The following is a 20,866-nucleotide window of genomic DNA, read 5'->3' as shown; positions in this document are numbered from 1 at the left end:
CGTACAATATGACTGTCTGCTGTTGTAACGGAACCTTTTTTAAAAGTTGTCACTGGTAACGCTGAACGTTGTTTCGAAGGTGGCAGTGAAGACGTCGAGTTGGAATTCCAGATGGCGCGAGCTGAAGGACGTTGGTGTTTGCTGGCGTCTTTATTACGCTGCTTGTAGTTTTTCAGTGGTGGCGTCCACCTGTCATAATAACGCCGGCCTTTCTTCTCAAGGGGGACGGCGGGCGCTGAGTGACGCCTCGAATGTGTGTGCGTGGATGTTGATGCTGAAAGACGGCAACTCCTTGGGCCGACACTGGGGGCTTTCAGCGTGCGCACGGGACGGACGGACGGACGGACGGACGGACGGACGGACGGACGCCACCCAAGTGGATAATGGATGGGCAGACGGATGGACGGACAAACCATTAAGGATTGGGCTGCAGTGACAAATTATGAGGACTGAAAAAGATCCAATTAGGACATTTGACGTCTTTGAAATTTACATGAAAATTCATTCATACAAAAAAGTGTGTGTGTGTGTGTGTGTGTGTGTGTGTGTGTGTGTGTGTGTGTGTGTGTGTGTGTGTGTGTGTGTACTTCCCTGAGGGAGGTCGGTTTCAGCACCTTGTCTCATTGCCTGTCGTGGTGTCGACAGCAGCTGAAGTGCGTGTGTGCGCGTGTGTGTGTGCGTGTGAAATGAAGTGAACGGTTGAATCAGACAAGTTCAAGCAAGATCATGTCGGTTGATTTCCGGCGTAAAGTCAAAGGTCAACGTCAGCCACACGAGCCGTTTCGGCCTCATTTTGATTGATCTGCTGAGAATGAAAGCGGGCAGACTCCTTCATTTATTGATTTCTCTCTTTATTTATTTATATAAGTATTTATTTATTTAGCCATTTTGAAGTTAAAGGCAAGGCAGCTTTATTTCTTGAGTAGGGGTGGGAATCTTTGAATGTCTCACGATTCGATTCGATTCCGATTTTTGGGGCCTGCGGTTCGATTCAAAATAAATTTCCGATTAAGAGCGATTTTTGCTTCAAAATGATTTGATTGACAATGATTTTTGCTTCAATCTATAGATGTGCAAGGAATTGTAATGATCTACTCCAGTCTGACTCGCTAATGCTAATTAGCGACCTACTCGCGGCACTTTTATCACTCAAAAGAACGGCTCCAGGCTGAAAAAAATAAAACTTTTATTGGAATAACTTGATCGTGACTTTTTCCTTCTACTCTCTAATGTGGCTACAACTTAGCAGTGTATTAGACGGCGCGGAACCACACTGCCCCTCAGTGGCCAAACCGGGTACAACATGAACAGCGCTCCAAATAAAGGCACACACAGACAAAGGCAAGACAGTATCAAATAATTTAAATAAAATTGATTTGGGGACATTTAAAATGGATTCTGAATCGTACTAAATGAGAATCGCGATTCTTATGAGAATTAATTTTTTGGCCCCCCCCCCCCCTATTCTTGAGCACTTTCCGTACCCAATGTGCTTCACGTCATTCAAATTTACAAACATTTACAAACAAAAGAAGTAAATACGTTTGAAAACAAAGTAAAGAAATAAAACTAAAACAATGTGGAGAACAAAAACAAGAGAAGATACCTGAATCAATGTTCTTGGTCATAGTTTGGAACCTGGATTTAAAAGCATTTCCACTTGTGTCTGACTTGACTTCTGTTGGCCGCTACTTCCATTTGCGTGCGGCATAACGGCTAAATGCTGCTTCACCGTGACCCTACTGGCTTTACGGAATATTCCGTGAGCATTTCCTTAATGACAGACAGATGCAAGGCTCAGAAAGTAACTCGCATATGATTATAAGTGGCTGTTAATAATCATCGTTCATAAAATATTGATCAATTTGACGGATGTTCGGACTTGGACCGCCATCACACAAAGTGTTTCTTGTCATTTGCATCAGCAAGGATTTGACTGCAGTCATAACACTTTGATGAAATCACGCCTGCTGTTAGCATGTTAGCATAAAAAGACAGTTGGCATGTTAGCAAAAAGACGTGTTAACGAAAAAAAGACTGTTAGCATGTTAGCATCTCACTGACGCGCCTCATTGTTTGGTTTTGCATTACCGGCAGTCTTAACAAAGTGGCAAACGTGCGTGGACACGAAATCCACATCACGCGCGGGAGGAGCTTCATCTTGTCCTCGTGCGCGCGTAATCAGAAGCAGACCGGCAATCCATCAGCGAGCGCTCCGTCCGAACATGACACGCACCAGAGACACCAGAGGATGGAGACTTTCTCCTCTGCTCGTTAGTCAACCTGACACACTCTGACGGAGCCGCTAAAACTTATTACACACTCACACACACACACAAACAAAAGTTGTAGTAAGACGTTTGTTGGTGAAGGTGACGTGTAAAAAACTTTATTCTATGAATTTTAAAATTTCCATTTTTTTTTCTTGTATTATTTGAGTTTTTTTTTTTCTTGCAGTATTTGTAGTTTAGTTACGTAAAATGTGCACTTTGTTTCACAATTTTATTTTATTTGTTGAACTATTCAGACTTTTTTTTCCTGTAAAGCTTGTATCAATTTTTGGTCATATTTTTGTATCTTACTTAAAATTTCTAAACAATTTTTGTTGTGTTCACTGTACTTTTTCTTCATCTTGTAATATTTGTACTTATTTCCTCTGTTGTTCTTTTAATTATTTATTTATTATTCATTTTCTTGCAATAACTGTACTTTTTTTCCTGTTATATTTTTGTGCTTTATTCTAACAATTTCTAAACTTATTTCTTGCAATATTTGTACTTTAGTTTTATATTTGTACTCTTTTTTTCCCTGGTATTTGTTATCTTATTCTATTAATTAAAATTTTTTCTTGTAATATTTCTCTTTTTGTCATACATATATTTTTCATTGAATATTTGCACTTCTTTCTTGATTTTTTCAAAATAAAATGACAACTTTAGTGTCATATTTATACTTATTTTAATTCAAATTACTCATGAATATTTTTCTTGACTCTAAAAAATAAATGGACTATTCTGGCCTTGTTAAAATGTTTATCTTTATCTCTTGTATTTATTTTTTTTGTACTTGCCTGTTGCGACATCTTGTTTTGCTCATGCAGCTTTCCCGGTTTCTCATTTTTTTGCTAATCAACATTTTTTTTGCTAATCAACATTTTTTTTTGCTAATCAACATTTTTTTTGCTAATCAACATTTTTTTGCTAATCAACATTTTGTTGCTTAAACCGTAGGTCGGGACTCACCAATGCGACCGCACGAGTCGCTCGCGGGCCTGTTCAAAAAAAATTGCTCACCGGTGATTGCAAATAATATTTTTTGAAAGTCATTTTAGCAATCGTGTATATAACTGGCAGCCATTTGCATTCATCAGTAGCCAAGAAGCGGCTCTCAGTTTGCGAAGGTTGTTGCGGCCTGCCGCACGTCGACTTGTTGTTGTGTTGAGCGCGAAGGGCGTCCATGTTTCCATTTAGTAGAGATGACGCAACTTGAAAAGACTTTGAAGTTGATGCAGATGTCGGCTTTATTGATGCGACATTTTTGATACGCTCCAAATACGCCGGCTGGGATGAGAAGAGAAACGCTCGATACGTTGCGTCTGCTGCGACGTTCCCACGCCCTCGCAGGCATTTGCGCACACGTGTGTGTGTGTGTGTGTGTGTGTAATAGACGCGTAATATGCGCCGGGCGGCCTCGCCGCCGCTGTCACCACGTCGGAAATCAGCCGCGTTGGACGGAGGATCGCTTTACTCGAGTCGATGCGGAGTTTTGGGAGCAGATGAAGGCCGACTCGGGATAACGCTAACGCGGACGGTCGCTCGTGTTGGAACACTCGGGACTCAAAGTCGTGGTCTTGTCTCAGTCCGACTGGAGATTGTCTGTCAAGACCAGCCGAGAGCAGTTCTGATCCGCTATTCGCCAACTTCCGTTCTCTTCCGTTGATCCCGCGTTGGCGGTGCAAACTGAGCAACCTTGACGCAGCGTGTTGTTAACAACTCGGACAGATTTCAATCATTTAAGACGTGGCTTGAAAATGGTGAGAAACCAGCCCGCGCTGTCTCTGCGTGGGAAACCACGCCCCCTCAACTTTCCGCTGCCAATCAAATGTAATCATCACATATTTCTGAAGCCTCCGACATGTTTGAGATCGGAAAAGATATCCAGCCAAAGCCTCCGGTGGCTGGAAGGCATCCCAGCGGGTGGTTGCTGGCATCTTCCACGCCGCAACAACAAGGCACTCTAAAACAAATCTGCCAGTGTGAAACCCGTGAGCTCGATGTTGTTAGCAAGTCAAAGCCCTGAATTCACTTTACAGAGTCTTTAATTGCCCCGAATGATGACTTTGGGTTTTTGAGTTTGTGCTTAGTTTATCAGCTACTTTGTTTTGGCTCATGTTTATTTAGGGTGTAATTCCACTATCAACCACTCGATGGCGGCACTCTGTTCTGTTTTGTTTGACCCTGTATACGAAAAAAAAGAATGAAAACAAGAAGTTTTTCAAGTCCGCCTAGTTTTTGCTGAAGATTTGAGTGTGAAAATCCTCTTCAAACCTGCTTTTTATGCCTACAGAAAAAGTTTTATAATGTACATCATAAGGTATGATGTATATCGTGAAGTAGAACTAAATATCGTTATTGTCAACACACGGGGTATCAATACTGTTAAATTGTACAATATTTGTGTCTTTCTCTCTTTAATATACTGAATGTTTATAAAAGTGTTTGCATGATCTTAAAAGCGTGTTTAAAAAGTACAGTAAATGCTCCTTTCCTGTACTAATTCCTATTCCCCACCGTTTACTTTTCCTGTATTAACGGTTAAAACACGTCGCACATCCATTGAAATTTTTACAGCTGTAACACTTTCCACATTTGCGCGCACTCACTTCACGCTCTCTTCAAATGCTTGGACGAATTCCGCAACGGACATCATGATTTATGAATAACGTGCAGGGGGAAAAAAAAGAAATTATTCTTTGTCTTGCGGAGGACGCGCACGGGCAGTCGTGCTTTATGAGCTTTTATGGCCGCACTGACGGACACGTGGGGAGACAAAGAGTTATGGCCGCACGCACACGCACAAAATATAAAAATATTAGATGAGATAATACTGTACCCTAAAATACAAACGTATTAGAAGACACAAATATTGGGAAAATAAAAACAATATTACAAATAATACCAACTTCATTAACAAACATTTGATGAAAGTATTAGGAAAAAAAATACCCACATTTTTGGAAACAATCCAAAAATGAAAAATAGCAGTTTTATTTTTGTTTAAAAGAGGGAAAAAAGCGACTTCCTTGCGGTGGCTGATCTTGTGGCGGCCATTTGTCAGCACGTCAGTCTTGCTGGCGACGCAGGTGCGAGCGTCTTTCATGTTTGTGTCACAGCTGGTCAGTCAACGTGGTCTTCTTGATGAGTCGGCCCGCTGCCGAGGGTTCGCACCAGGACTGCCTCTTCTATTCTTCTCGGGAAATTCCACAATGTGGGCTACTTGTTGCATAATCTCACGATCACACAACCAAAAATAACAAACCCCAAAAAAGCCTGCCGCTAATAACTCCCTGGGTGTCGTTACTTTGGCACGAAGGTTGCATCTGAAACAATAACAGCGCAAATGTGCAGAGCTGGAAAGATGTTGACACAAAAAGGACAAAACGTCTTGAAATCATAACAAGCAACGCGAGAATTCGTCTTATTTCTTGGTTCCTTTGTACATTCCGCCAGAAGAAAGCCTGATTTTGTTTTGAAGGCCTGACTTTGGATGCTACGAGGATCTTGTTGAGCGAAGCGGGAGGCTCGTTCTTGCCTTGAGTTGTTAATAAGCTTGTCGTCCGTCGAAACATTTCTTGTGGACAATACGCAAAATACGACCCCAAAAAATACAAAGCGTCCAAAGACAGCAAGCGACATGAGAAATGGCCGCTCTGCGTATGGAGCATGTTATTCCACCGTAGACCACTAGATGGCGGCACACTAACCGACAGTGTAAAATTGAAAAAAGAAGAATGAAAACAGGAAGTATTTGCAGCTCAGCCTAGTTTTTGCTGAAGACGATTGAACGTCAAATCCTCTTCAATCCTGCTTTTTGACAACCCATTTTTTGTTTCAGCGCCGTTTGCGGGTGGAACAATAGCCGAGCGAGCCGAGCAGTTCCGCCGTCGCCAGTGACGCCATCCCGCAGGACAGCAGCCAACGTCAGCCCGTCCAGATGTTTGGTCAGGACACTTGAGACTACGCAGCAGCTGCTCATCTCAGACGAGGAGAAACAATTAGGGCTCATGAGTGAGGCAAACTGTCCGTGACGGGGGGAGTAATGACTCCGCCGCACTTTACGGGTGAACGGCGGGTAGCGGGCGCCGCTAATGGAAACGATGCGCGCTGATCACGTCTTAAAGGAAGACATATGAGCGAGCCGGCGGCTCGGCGGGCCGCTCGGTCGCTTGGGCCGACGCGTCCCCGAAACGGTTCCTAATCAAGGCCCGCCAGGCGGCGAGAAATGCAAAAGTGATTTGAAGTCAAATGCAGCCGTGTTGCCTGGGAACCCCGAGCCCGAGAAGTCAATCATGTGATCCATCGCTGGCATCTGGAAAAGATTGGGCCTTTGGGGGGGCGGCCGGCCGTCTTTTTTTGCCCCCTCTCGCTCGCTCTCCACGACGCTGTTTATTTGGGCAGCCGCAGCAACAGGATTACGCGGCCAATCCTACACAAACACTGTTATTAAAGCTGGATTTCGGAGATATCCTCCGCAATAATCGACTTACAAGGAAGGGATTTTTTTTTCACGCCCCCCCGCCAAACGCCATAGTCTCTCTTTTGTCATTGGTTTTCCAGAAATTGAAACCAGATCTGGCAGCTCTGTGCGCAGCGAGAGGGAGGAAGCCAGCGGAGCGCGGCCTTGAAAGACTTCCGCGGCGGCCCGCGGGCCACGTTTGGCCCCCGTCAACGCTTGACTTCTGCCCGAGACTGAAGGAACGCGACGCGGCCTCTTGAGGCGTATCGGAGGGAACCAAAAAGCGCTTCTGTTGCACTTGACTGACTGCTTCTTTTGCTATGATGCTAAACTTGCTTGCAAAGAAGACAAACAATTGATGTTGAGCTTTCCTAAACAAAGGCAAATTTGTTTCTTGTATTTTTTTTTTCTAAAAGACAAATTGTGACAAATCTTGAAAATGTTGATGTTGACATTTACTAAAAACGGGACAAACTATGGATGTTGCACGAGACCAAGTGTTGATTATGAACTGTTTGAAAAGTAGGTCAACTACTGTTCTGAAACAAAAACAGATTTCCTAAAAAGAAAACTAAGGATTGTGACCCCCCCCCCCCAAAAAAAAAGATAAGGATGATTGATTGATTGACTGCGATTGATGTTCCAACATCTTAAAACTAAGGTTCCGTTCCGTTCCGTCTTCAATTCCGCTTATCCGGGGTCAGGTCGCGGGGGCAGCAGCTTTAGCAGGGAAGCCCGGACTTCCCTCTCCCCAGCCACTTCAGCCAGCTCCTCCGATGGGATCCCGAGGCGTTCCCAGGCCAGCCGTGAGACGTAGTCTCTCCAGCGTGTCCTGGCTCGTCCCCGGGGCCTCCCGCCGGTAGGACATGCCCGGAACACCTCCCCAGGGAGGCGCCCAGGAGGCATCCGAACCAGATGCCCCAGCCACCTCAACTGGTTCCTCTCAACGTGGAGGAGTAGCGGCGAACTAAGGTTCGCTCCATTATTATTATTTTATTTTATTTATTTATTTATTTATTTTTCGCTCCATTATTTTTGGACATTTTGATGTGGTTTCACACGTTAAAAGCAACAACTGTTCCGACGTTGTTGTCAAGCTGACGCAAAGTGCGACGCTAAGAGCGATGACGAGCGAATCAGAGCGGAAAGGATGGAAGCTGTGCTGGGAACGAGCTTATTAGGAGCAAAGACAAATGTTGGATGAAGACAAAATGTGGCGATAACGGGCTGCTGACAAATTTGCTCAACTTGCTGCTCGGCCCACGCTGGAGCATTTGCAGCATTGTGTTGAAATGCGATGAATGATGAAGCAAAACAAACAGATGGCAGGCGAGTCCCGAAAGGCTGAGTCTCGACTCCTCAAAGTCTCGGGCTCCCGTTTTGGTGCCCGGCGCACAAAGTGCAGTTAAAGTCAGCGCATGCTTGGACTTCGGAATTCTCGCAAACGGACACAGTTGGAAAATGCCGTTTGAGCCGTTTGTGATAGTGGAGCAACAAAAAAATTCCCAAAGGCGCTAAACTCGACTTGTATACTCCTAAAGTATATTTGGTCTTTTCCTGGTCTGGACTTGACCAAGTCTTGCCTCCTTATCAATAGGAAATATGGTCAATAGGAAAGCATTCCCACCTTGGGGGAGGTCATCGAGTCAAAAAGCTCAGCTCAATGCTGTTAACTGGAAGTGGACGGACAAACTTACACAAAGTCCTCAGCTATTCGATGTGACAAGAGACAGGAGAAGAGAAATGACATGAAATTTGCATGCAATGAGACAGTTGGACGGCGCCGAAGTGTTCTTAATTAAGAGCAGTCATAAATGCAAACATCAAACGATAGCTTTTGTTTTAGCATCTGATGCAAATGGCGCCCACCAAATGAAAGTTCATATGATGCTACGAGCAACAGAATACAATTCATACTGTACATTTGATCCGTTCAAACGTTTTTTTTCAACACACTCCCACAAGCAAAGTGGGCACACGACTCTACCAGGTGGAACTCCTCCAGTATTTTAGCCAAATTTGTAGTCATTATGACTTTGGCAGAGGTACATTTGAAATCATGAACACCTTGGGGAGGTCATAAGAAAGGCAACAACTGAGTTTGAAAAGTTTGACACGCCTACAAAGCAAAGTGTTCTGGCAACTCTTCCAGGCGGAACTCCTCCAGGATCGAGAGCGGCAAAAACTAGTAATCCTGCCTGGGCCATCATCTGGATTATATTTCTGCGCTGTAACATGATTGAAAGCGTTGGAGGAGGAAGCGATGTCGAGATAAAGACAAAAAAAAGCGAAACAAGGGTGCGAGATGATGAGAGACGTGACATACGATTCTCTCCTGGTCTAATTTGGCGTCCTCCGCAACAGGAAGTCAGGCTGCCATGTCTGCTTTCCCCCAGCGTCCCTCAGGCCGGGCCTCCTCCCGCCTCCGAGCGCGAGGTGCCAGCTCCAATCTCCGCTTCGCCGCCTCGCCGCGGGGTCCTCGGGACGAGATGGTGGGGGAGGGGGGGGGGCCCTCCCGGTCCTGCGGGGGGACCAGGGTTCTTGTGGTGCGAGTCCCTCCACAGTACACTCGTTGAGATTTACGCTACAGAGACATGTGTTCATTATCATAACGCAAAAATAAGGTTCGAGGCGGAGATATTTGTCACAAGAAACTGAAAAAATGCTGGGATTTTGGTTAAATTTGTAAAAGCCAAATTCGCACCTTGAAATGATCTTATTCAAAATACAATAATAATCCTCTACAAACTCTTTTATGTTTCTTTTTTTTTTTTTGCACGTGACAATTATTTTGTTGTGGATTACATTTATTATTTTCTAACATACAGAAATGAAAATTCTTCGATTTTTCTGATTGACATTTTTGCCAACATATTTATACATTTTAATTTATACCACATGACAAAAGTAGACAAATGTTTTACTCTTTATGACATTGTGATGCATTTGTTTATTATTTTGCATGACAATGATTTAATTATAGATATTTTTGTATGCTATCCTGTAATTCCATATTTCTATTTTTTATTTTGTATGACAAAATGAAATATGCATGTTATTAGAGTGACTATTATCAGATCTCTTGATCAAAATAGTTTTTGTCATATTTCACGGCAATGAAGGAAATTATTGACACTATTAAAAAGACGGTGAGATTAAAGGCAGTCTTTCTCCAGCAAATGAATCAAACATGTGGAGCAAACAAATGCGACATTTCAACAGATGGTAACGTTGGAAAAAAAAAGATTTGGGCGAGAAATAAAAACTTTGCGTTACAAAAACAAAACAAGATCAAGCGCTAATCTGGCTGCAAAATACACAAAAGTCATTTATTCAAATTGGTGCGGTTGTTTTTTTTTTTGTTGTGTTTCTTTGTGCTGACAGACGGACAGAGAAACAAATAAAGCAGCAGATGTGGCCGACGGAAAAGAAAGACGTGCTAATAAATCCACACATGCCGCGTATGGTTCCCGACGGCTCGTTTGCGTAGCGTATTGTTCCCATTAGGCTTTTGAAATGACAAATTCGCCGTATTGTTCTTTGCTGGCCGCGGTGGGTGCGTGCGTCGCACATGCGGCACAGACGCGTCGCCTGCACACGTCGCACCGTCCTCCAGAATCAAGCTCAAACTCACCGGCGACAAGCGGGCGCTGCAGTTCGGGTCAAGTGGTTCGGGTCACCCGTCTCACAATTAGAAATCATGAATATAAACATGGAAGGTTTGTCGTTTGTCGTCATATCCGTCATGACGAGTACACGTGCAAAAAAGTAGCATCAAGAAGGCGTGCTGTAAAACGCATGGGAAGTCGGCCATCTTAGTTTAGAGTCACTGGCCATTTCCATCAATTCTTTTGAAAATTCAGTTTTACCTAGCAACATGAAATTGGGTCGTCATATTCGTCATGACGAGTACACGTGCAAAAAAGTATCAAGAAGGCGTGCTGTAAAACGCATGGGAAGTCGGCCATCTTAGTTTAGAGTCACTGGCCATTTCCTTCAATTCTTTTGAAAATTCAGTTTTACCGAGCAACATGAAATTGGGTCGTCATATCCGTCATGACAAAGTGTACCAAAAAGTCTCAAGAAGCCGTTCCGTAAAAACGAGCAATTTCCGTTTGGCCTTCACAACGTGTGCGAGTTCAACCCCCGAAGCCAGTTTGACTTAAAACATGACATTTGCTGGGCGTGCCCATCATGAGTAGAGCCACAAAAAAAGTCTGCCATTTTAGTTTGGTAACGTTTTGCCCTGCATCTTGTTTTGCTGGTAGGATCGCCACATCTGTTGTTAAAACCCCAACGAAAGCCCGAGTGCCCCCCCCCCCCCCCGGACAAAATGAGGGCCTGGACCGATTCCCGGCGCGGAGGAACCCTGCGGAGGCGAACCCGGACCAGGCCGGCTCCATGTGCGAGCCGGCTGACGATCTGGGCACGGAGATAACAACAACACATGCTTGAATCCTTTTCACAAGTCCGACTGCACACATCAAAAGCGTGTCGGACGCAATGTGAAACGCCGGAAGCGCGCGTGCGACAGAAGGGATTAGATTGTTGTCGAAAGCGCGCGGGCGGGCGCGAAGCCCGTGCGCTTTGATGACGGCGAGAAACGGAGACGAGACTCGCTTCCTTCCGCTCGTAAATTCAAAGCGATGACGACGACGCGTCCCAAAAACAATGGCGGATCTGCTCCGCACATGACGCGGATACGACGGTGACTTATTGCCGGCGCGAGAGTCCATACATCACGATGCATGTACGATGCATGCGCGTGTTGCCACAGCGCTTCACTGCACGGCGGCGGCGGCCCGATAAGTCCGAGCGAGAGAAACCCGAGAGCTTTTGTAACATATGCGCGCAAAGGCGACAGCGTGGAATTTAATCTTCAACATATTCTCCTCGTCCCAGTCGAGGATTATTGCGAGATGAAGAAAAGCCCACAAATGGGCATCGCTTGCGGCTTTAATGAAAAACAGCAATTGAAGACCTCGCAAATTTTTTAATGAGGTCCATGCAGACATAGCCGAGAGATATGCTGTGGGCTTTATTATTATTATTATTATTACTATTTACAAATACATTTTCGTACACGCAAGACAATGCGGACGTTGTGTGAAATTAAAATAGAAAACTTCCTGTTGCTTTTTTGGGGCGTGGCGCTTTTTGAGACTTTTTGGCGGGTCTCCTCGAGATAAAACGTGCCCACCAAATGTTGTTCATTGAAACCGGTTTTGGTTGAATTTTCAGACAGAGTTCAAGAACCTTGAAAATGGCCAATAAAAAAATGGCCGCTTCGAAGGAAAATGTTCAAATTTGGGACGTGGATCCGTCAGACATTTTCCTGCATTCCGTCGTGATTTTTGTGTCAATCTCATCGGATTCTGAAAAAGTTGAGAATTGGCTTCTTCAAACGTGGGTCCTCAAGACTTTTTGGTGGGTCCTATTATGATAGAAATATCCAACACATTTCATGTGGATCGTGTCAAAGGTGAATTTTGCCCGGAAACAACTTTGAGCTCAGGAATTTGCCACAAATGTCTGAAATTTGTCACGGCTTCTTCAAACTTTTTTCTTCATCCTGTCACGACTTTTTCAATCCAACGTCCATCTGTGAAGCTTTCGTCACACTGCAAAAACGGAAATATTTTCATTTTTTTCCATTTTTGAAGACCGCAGCGGTTGAGTATTATTTTCATATGTTTCAAAATCTTACAGCTAAATTGAAGTAAAATGTTCTTGTTGTGTTGGCAGATCATTTTGCTTATTTGAAGTCATCATTTTCTTATTTTACGATATATTTTTTTTCCCCCTTTGACGTTCAAAGTTTGAATCCTGGAATTTTCCCAAAAATGTCTTCTTCAAAGCAAAGTGTCTGATTTTGGTGTTCCATTTTGGGGCAAGGACATTTCGGTGCGTCCTGTTACAAAAATGTCCGCAATTTGTCGTCAATCTGCGAAACTGCCGTCAGGACGTCATTTCAGACTCAGAATTTCATGCGCCAGAAACCGCGTTGCGTTTTTTTTTTTGCTCCCTTGACGCATGTTTGTCATCGGAACCCTCGCGAGCTCGTTTGCTTTTCTTCACAGGACGTCCTTTCGTGTTCCGTCGGCAGGAGGCCGCGTTCTCGTCGTCGGCGTCATCTGCCTTTGCTTTTCGCGCTGGCCGGGCGGCGGACCGTGAGCTCATCCCAGCGTTGTTGCCGGAAAAACAGCACATGGCGGATCAAACCGTCAGCAAAACACGAATCCAAACGCATCCTCTGCCAATTATTTGAGCTCACGTAGCCGTTAAAATGCGGCTCAACGTGATACTGGTCGAGTTCAGGACCTCACGCTGTTTTTCAAAGTATTCTGCCGGTTAATTAATGCGCATTTCTCCGTCTTTTTATCGACTATTGTTTGATGTTTTGGCTTGGAAGCAACGACGGCTTTTCCAGCGGTTGATTTTCTCATTTTGTGACCGGACGACAAGATGAAGTCTCCGCGAATCTTCGGCTTCTTTTTATGAACGGATCGATCAGGCATCCGATCCGGCCATTTTTTTTCCCACGGGGACCGCTCGAGGTCGAGGTGACGTCAGGTCACCGCTCAGAAGCCTGACCGCTGGCGAACGCCCGCCAGCTCACATGAGAGAAACGTGCAGATCTCAAGAGGAGTCTTCAAAGGAGGACGGCTCAAAATCGGCCGCCGGACCGCTTTGGCGAGCAGGTTTTGCTTTTGGAAATCGTTTCCTAATCACATCCTTTGCAACGGCTTGCGTGAAACAAAAAACGACAAACATGAGCAGAGTCGAGAGGTCGTTCCGGTTGCGCGACACTCGCAAGCGTTTTGGAGACAAAGAAGACGGGAAGGAATTGTTTTGAATATAAAAGTGGCGCAAGTAAGACGAGTCGGAACGCCGGCAGAAGACGGTCGGAAGACGGCGATGATGACTCGGCATAACCGCAGTCGCCGTCATAATGAGAGAGGACAACAAGTCCGATTTCAAAAAAATAATAAGAACGACATCCACGTCATTGGACATTCGATTGGTCATCGAGCTTGTGATCATTTTTTGTAAACAATATGAAGAAAGGAACTTCCGGGTGGCACAACGTAATTAGCGACCGCTGGCATGAGCTGAAAACATGTTTTCGGGATTTGTAAATATTCATCGCTGCAAGTATATGGTTTCAAAAGCTCCCTCCTACAACATTCCTTGGAAATCACAATGTCCCGTCACTTATGAGCTGTTTTCAGAACGGGCTACTGAGGCACTTTGATGTATGAAATGGTCAAACCTGTGTCACGACATGGTAAGGAACGGAATGACATGCATGATATGATATGGCGCCACATGGTATGCCTGGTGGCAGGATGTGGAATTGCTTCGTATGATATGATCGGAGTACGCCATGGTACGACATACGGCATGTTATGGTCTGGAGGATTTGATATGACGTCGCGTGACGCCATCGTTGCTATGATTTGGCATGAAATGAGACTCGTATGACGGCATCGTGTCAAATGACAACAATAAGTTCTGATATGATGCGCGACCGGCAAAGACTTGGCACGATCCGGTACGTTATTCGGAGCAAGGCGTTTAGTCTGCCTTCAGTCAGACCACCGCAATCATTGATAAAAGGTCCCGTTGGAGAAGGGAGTTCCTCAGGGACTGCTCTCAAGAAGCCACATTAGGATTACGGCTGATCCCGTGCCGAGCCGTCAGAGAAATATGCCTTTGCTTCTTTTATCAATCGGCGGGCTGGCATTCGCTCGCCTGTTTTCAGGGGCCGAGGGCAGCGTTGCGTCTTTTGCGAGCCGTGCCAGCCCGGAAGGAGCTTTGAAAATGAAACGCCAGACGGGCCAGACGGGCCCGACGGACGGCTGAGGCCAAAGAGAGGAAAATGATATTCTTCTCGTTACAAACTCCCCCGGTGGGAGTGGACGCGGGCCCTTTGTTGTGGGGGCTTCTGCTTTTAACCAGAAACAGGTCCGAACGGCCGAACGAACAACCGGCCGACCGACCGACCGAACGAACAACCGGCCGACCGACCGACCAACCGACCGGCCTGCCGACCGACCGACCGAACGACCGACCGACCGAACGACCGACCGACCGGCCTGCCGACCGACCGACCGAACGACCGACCGACCGACCGACCGGCCGACCGACCGGCCTGCCGACCGACCGAACGACCGACCGACCGAACGACCGACCGACCGGCCTGCCGACCGACCGACCGAACGACCGACCGACCGACCGGCCGACCGACCGGCCTGCCGACCGACCGAACGACCGACCGACCGAACGACCGACCGACCGGCCTGCCGACCGACCGACCGAACGACCGACCGACCGACCGACCGGCCTGCCGACCGAACGACCGACCGAACGACCGACCGACCGAACGACCGACCGACCGACCGGCCTGCCGACCGACCGACCGAACGACCGACCGACCGACCGACCGGCCTGCCGACCGACCGACCGACCGGCCTGCCGACCGACCGACCGAACGACCGACCGAACGACAGGCCGGCCGACCAACCGACCGGCCGACCGACCAACAGAACGACCGAACGACCGACCGACCGGCCTGCCGACCGACCGAACGACCGACCGAACGACCGACCGACAGGCCGGCCGACCAACCGACCGGCCGACCGACCAACAGAACGACCGAACGACCGACCGACCGGCCTGCCGACCGACCGACCGGCCGACCGACCGGCCTGCCGACCGACCGACCGAACGACCGACCGAACGACCGACCGACAGGCCGGCCGACCAACCGACCGGCCGACCGACCAACAGAACGACCGACCGGCCGACCGACCGACCGACCGACCGGCCTCATGTCGCACCCTCGCAAACACACGTGCAATCTACGAACACATCATAGAAAGTCAACAGGTGAATTTCTAAAGTATCTTTTCTTGTCATCGTCATTCTTGCCTTTGATCCTAAATGATGGCCTCCATTCTCTAAAAATAAAGACCACATTTTCCACCAAAAAAACAAAAACAAGTGACTTCAATTCTAAAAACTTTATAGACGAAGAGATGCCAGATTTATGGGATGATATGTCACATTCACGTCACAGCAAATTGTCACCTTGCCGAAACCTTTTTTCCAAAAATAGTTGGATAGGTTTCAGATGTGTCTTTTTTCGTGTCAAATCTGACTTCTTTTGAGAATGTGACGAGATGTTGGTCAGCGTTTCTTTCAAATGATTTTGCGGGTTCGCCAACCACACTTTGAAAAGCAAGCTTAAAAAAATCTACGATTTTTCAGTGCTTCTCATTCCCACAGTGAGTCCGTTTTCTGGCTCGGGTTCGTGTTATTCGTGTTATTCGTGTTATTCACCCGATTTGACACACGTTGCTTTTGTTAGCCAAGAAATGTGGCCTCGAAAGTGAAAAAGATATTAAGAATCGTGTAAAAATAGTTGCAACTTCAGAAATATTTATTTGTATTTACATTGGAGTCCAATGGAGGAGGATTAAGGCCAGCGGAGAGAGAGAAAAAAAAGTTTGGCAGGATTCTCACATTTCTGATTTTTAAAATGTGACATTTCTGACTTTCAAGTGAGAATTATCCCCCCCCCCCCCCCCTCACTGGCCCTAATCCTCTTCCGTATCACAGGGCTTGTGTGGAAGCAAGTCATTTAGTGGAACAAAAACGAGAAAGAAAAAACAAGCGACACCTGGACGAGACACTCGTGCGTGATTGGATGACACAAGGGTCCGACCCGGATGAGGAGCACAAGCTGGATAACAAAAGTTCTGCACAATAAACCTTCTCAAATGTCATTACGGTAAATCTAGAAAACAAAACAGTTTGCTGTTATGCACAATGTGAATTTAAGAAATGAAAAAAAAAGAAGAATAAAAACAAATGACTTAGAAAGTTGCTCCTCAAATGAAGTCAGCGATTTGCAAAACTGCGCCGCCAAGAAAGGAAATATTTGGAGCAACGGGAAAGCGTGCGAGGGAACGCTTATCTGTCTGCTTGGCCGTCGGTGTAAAATGGCTGCAGCGAGTCGGACTCGGGGCGCCGTAAATCAAAGGATCGGCGTGCCAACGTGTTTGTCAGTGACCCCACGCAAGCAGCAGATGTGGACCAGATCAAGACGGGTTCTAATCAAATCCTCCCCGTCCTCGCCTTCGCCATTAGCATAAATTGTTGGCGAGGGGGACGGCGAGGCCTGATTAAAGGCCTTGTCACAGTCCATCGGCGTTCTTCCCCGTCCGTCGCCAAGCCGCCGCCCGCCTGCAGGACACGTGGCAAGCGGGCCCAGGAAGCCGCGGAGCAGGAGACGGCAGCCGGGCGGGCTCTTGTTTCGGGCCGGGCTTTTAAATCAAAGCCCGGCGGATTGTCAGCCGGCTTTTTATTTGCCTTTTTACGAGCGATGCGACTTTGATGGCTTTTAATGGGCCTTCATTTGGCGTGGCGGTGACTTCTTCAAGCCCCGCCCCCCCCGCAAGCCAGTCAAATACGGGCTGGCAAGCGGACAGCCATCGGAACTGCTGGCAGGAGATTCAACACGCTTTTCTTCCTCTCAGCAATGAGCGTCACCATCGCGCCGCCATTTTGAATGCGAGTCAAAGAGGACGTCAACCGATGCCATGTAGCAAATTCATTTCCCACATTCAACACAACTGAAATGCAATGAATTTGGTCCAAAAATGTAACCCAAAAAAATGGAAATCTTTTGACTGAGAATCGGCACAAAAATTGCCAATTGCTAAAAAGTTGCGTTTAATTGACAACAGATTGGGAAAAGATTTTCTTAACCCCAAAAATGATGACTAGGTGGCGATATTTCATCCTCAAGCGTTTTCCCTGAGTAACGTGTTACCACCACACACCTGAAAAAAAATGCCAATAGGTGAATCGTGGCGTATGCGCGGGTCCAAATTGATCTGTTTTGAGATGAAGACGACTATTTTATAAATGCCCGAATGTCGTCTCATTGCATCAGAACGCATCGCTGCGCTGAGGCAATAATATAAATGAAAGAAAACGCGTTCACACAAACGACATCTTACATGCATGAAACTTAACTAAACAGACTCTATAGCAAAAGTGTCCATTTTGTTTTCTTTGACAATAACTTACATGAGCCATTTCAAAAGTGGAACAGTCACTTGAGGATTGTGCTCGACTTTATTCCACAATTCTTAGTGACCTTTTTTTTTTAATCTTGCACCTGACAAATAATCCATCTATTTACTAAAAACAACTAAAACTAATACAAATTAAACTAAAATTAAGCTTCTTTTTTTTTGCTCTAAAAACCAATTAAAATAAATGAACAAAGTCAAAACAATTTGGATCCATTGAGTCTGCTTCAAAGTTTTTCAAATCAATTTTCATTTTCATAGCCCGATTTTGATTTTTAAAACCCATAAATCAATCATTTTATCGTATATATTTTTACCGATCAATATTTGTCATCACTCAATCGAATGAAATGCAACTCTCGTGAATCCAAATCACGTGGATTCGATACCCGGCCCCGTTTGGAAAGGCCAGCCGGAGGTGCGAAAAAAGAACAACGCAGGAATGAAATTGTCTCCGTCTGCGTCATCGGCGGAGATTGATGCAAGACGGACAACAATGAAAATCGACGTGCGTGTTTTAATTGGGACCGTCTCAACGGAAGACGGTCCGATTCTTTCTTGGCCATCGCAAACAACAAACACGTTGGTACGAAGCTGCTCTTTTCTCACAGAAATGTCATTCGCGTGTTCCAGCCACGCAGACGCAAAAAAACAACACTTGGGACTCCATTTTCATGAGCGCAAGTCGAGTGCAAACTCGATGCATGCGTGTTGCAATCATGAAAAACAAGGTCAGGTCCAAAGAGCCGCGCGCGTTCCGCCGGAGTCGTGCGGTCAGTCAGCATCGCAACAGAAGTTGCTTCTCTCCGCGTTTGGGTCGGAAAGTCCTGTTTTGGGTGAAAGCACTTCGTGTTCTGCTGCTGACATTTTTTTCTTCTTCTGGTAATTGAAGAGCATCGAAGCATGTTTTTCTTTGTTTTGTTGTTTACATTGCGACGGATCCAAACGTAGCGCGGGTGGCGAAATGCTGTAAAACGACCGTCGGCCGCCTCCCACCTTTGAGCAAGTTGGGAATTGAACCAAAACCACAAAATGGTCTTCAGCCTTTTTTTACGTGTCAGTTTAAGGAGGTCAAAAACATTGCGTAAAATCGACTAAAACACAAACGTATGTCTTGTTTATGACTCATTTTGGAGAACATGAAAAGCAAAGCCGGAGTGAGGAGAGCAATAATAAAGCACATAAAATGTTGCGTCGAACGACGAGCCAACGGAGAGAATGCAGCGTCCCATTAAAAACAATTGCTCGATCATTAAAAAGTCCGGCTAACGAGTGTTCATTACACGCCTGGTTTCGCCGGGTTTCTTGTCGGCATTTTGACAATTCCACGCGACGCCATTTGTCGGCAACAGTAAAGATAAGTGTGGCCGTCGTAAAAACACTTTACGAGACTCACAAAAACAGAAACAAGCAATTGTTTGTCCGCATCGCGCTTGTAAAAATTCAACTCATTGAATGTCTTCATTTCTCCGCCTTTCAATCGGCTCGTTTACGGCCTTTTGTTTACATCGATATGCGTTGCTCGTTTATTGTTGCTTGAATAGCTTGCGCCGTGATTGCGTGGGAACGCAGGAAAGGCGTCTGGAAAAAGCGCAGCAGGTGAAAAACGTTCGGCCTTTTTCCCACTCAGAACATTCGCCGGAATGTTGACTCCCGCCATGTTGACTCCCGCCATGACAACCACCGCAGCTACTTTCCCCCCAAGATTTATTCGGGTTGTCACTATCGCATCTTTTTGAAATCTTTTATCCTATCGATTATTCCATCAAATTTAACCCCCCCCCAGCCCTACATATATATTATTTATTTATTTTTAAAAATGGGGGGTAATTCACTAAGTTGCAATTATGGATACAACTGCTATTATCTTCTGTGCATATTATCATTACTGAATACCAACAACATTAGCCTATGCTAAGATGTTAGCAATCGCGATTAGCATTAGCGCGCTAGCGATGACCATTTAGGGTAAACAAACACTAACCACCATTTTAGCTCACACAAGCATTGTTATATTGCGCATGTAATCGTGTCTTAAAGGTCGCTTACCGATGATGCGTCAACAAAAGTCCGTGAGTAAGAAGTGAAGTCAAGCTGTTAGCTACGATGAGCATAACTTCCTGCCCACTGCAAAAAGTGATCCGTGTCGAAGCACGGACGGGCCACAAACATTGTCCGTCTCTCAATATCAATCAATATCAATGTGACGCAACGAGTCGGGTCTCAAGAACGTACATATCTCGCTGGCGTACTTCCGTAATTCATCGCACTTTTATCACCTGACTCGCTTTCAATCCATTTGTTTCACATTTCAAAATGCCAATCCACAAATGGGTTGACAATTTTTCCACAGCGGAAAGTCGGGGCCTGCGTTTTGTGTGACAACATCGGAGGTGATGGCCAGGGCACGCACGCTAACGCCTTGACAATTGGACGCACGTGTGCTCCGGTGCGAGCATGCGCAACAACTCGGCTCACAGGTGGCGGCCAAGCGCAGCTGCGGGCTGACGCACTTTGCGCAGGTACGGCGCCACACCTTCAAACTCAGCCAATATGTCACACTTTCGCCATGCAACCAATTTCGTGCAGCTGTGCGGACCATCACGTTGCAAAAAAATCCAAATCAGACCATCAAATAAATATGGTGCAGGCAGAACATCAAATATGTTACAAGAAGTCAGCAGGCAGACTACTTTTGTCTAAATCCGTTTGTTTTGTCACGGGCCACATGGTAGCCATGATATTCTTCGGACGAACCTTATGACGAGTCTGCGAACCCAAATAAATGGATTTGATCATCGCCTCATATGACGTACGACTGGTGTCAGGCGGAATCCTCGTACCCCCAAAATCATCACTTTTCAGGTGACCCCAAAAACAGCAGCTATTAAAATTGCGCGAGTCATTTTCAACACTTTACATTTGCAAAGTGAACACACGAGGACGACTAATAAATTGCATTTGAAATGCATGAAATCGGGACATCGGAAGTTACAGCCCGACGTAAGTGAAAAATGGACGAATAA

General features: G+C 45.9%; 1 long non-coding RNA gene across 1 annotated transcript; it reads right to left on the bottom strand.

The window, feature by feature from the left end:
- Positions 1 to 5,472: 5,472 nt before the first annotated feature.
- Positions 5,473 to 19,973, bottom strand: LOC147165083 (uncharacterized). Its single transcript, XR_015096757.1, has 3 exons — positions 19,890 to 19,973; positions 9,062 to 9,319; positions 5,473 to 5,599 (listed from the first exon to the last, which is right to left on the bottom strand). It is a non-coding gene; the product is annotated as an uncharacterized LOC147165083 (long non-coding RNA).
- Positions 19,974 to 20,866: the final 893 nt, after the last annotated feature.

Source organism: Leptonotus elevatus, chromosome 12 (genome assembly GCF_054856555.1).
Source record: "Leptonotus elevatus isolate MCC_2025b chromosome 12, RoL_Lele_1.0, whole genome shotgun sequence".
Lineage (NCBI taxonomy): Eukaryota > Metazoa > Chordata > Actinopteri > Syngnathiformes > Syngnathidae > Leptonotus > Leptonotus elevatus.
Note: the sequence above shows the minus strand (reverse complement) of the source record. Positions and strands in the feature narration are given on the sequence as shown.